Source organism: Eufriesea mexicana, unplaced genomic scaffold, assembly GCF_001483705.2.
Source record: "Eufriesea mexicana isolate 0111107269 unplaced genomic scaffold, ASM148370v2 scaffold2119, whole genome shotgun sequence".
NCBI lineage: Eukaryota > Metazoa > Arthropoda > Insecta > Hymenoptera > Apidae > Eufriesea > Eufriesea mexicana.
This window is the reverse complement of record NW_016910196.1, coordinates 163,236-163,979: the sequence shown is the minus strand read 5'-3', so window position 1 is coordinate 163,979 and position 744 is coordinate 163,236.

Here is a 744-nt window from a genome sequence, read left to right as displayed (position 1 = left end):
TAGTAATGACGAAGATGGAGGACGGTTTCGCACCAGTTGTAATAATAGTATCGCCTGGTTTTGGCTTTGGATGATGTTCTGAGGACTCGTTTGACTGTCTTTGGATTTGGATAATAATTTGGAGAATGGGAGAGAATCAAATTTAAGTTAATCGAATTTCGAAGCAGAGGTTCCTCGTCTCTTTTGATCCTATCGCGAGAGTTGAAAGGACGAGATTGCCTGCTTTCGGCTTTGGGTGCATTTGATAACTCCGATTCGAATGACTCGACTTTCCGACGACTCCAATTCGGATGACTCGATTTCCCGACGATTCCGATTCGAATTATTCGATTTTCGGACGACTCCGATTCGAATGACTCGACTTTACGACGACTCCGATTCAAATGACTCGACTTTACGACGACTCCGATTCAAATTATTCAATTTTCCGACGACTCCGATTCAAATTATTCGATTTTCCGACGACTCCGATTAGAATTATTCGATTTTCCGACGATTCCGATTCGAATGGCGCGACTTTCCGACGACTCCGATACGAATTATTCGATTTTTCGACGATTCCGATTCGAATGACAGAATTTTCCGACGACTCCGATTCGAATTATTCGATTTTCCGACGACTCCGATTCAAATGACTCGACTTTCCGACGACTCCGATCCGAATTATTCGATTTTCCGACGATTCCGATTCGAATGGCGCGACTTTCCGACGACACCGATACGAATTATTCGATTTTTCGACGA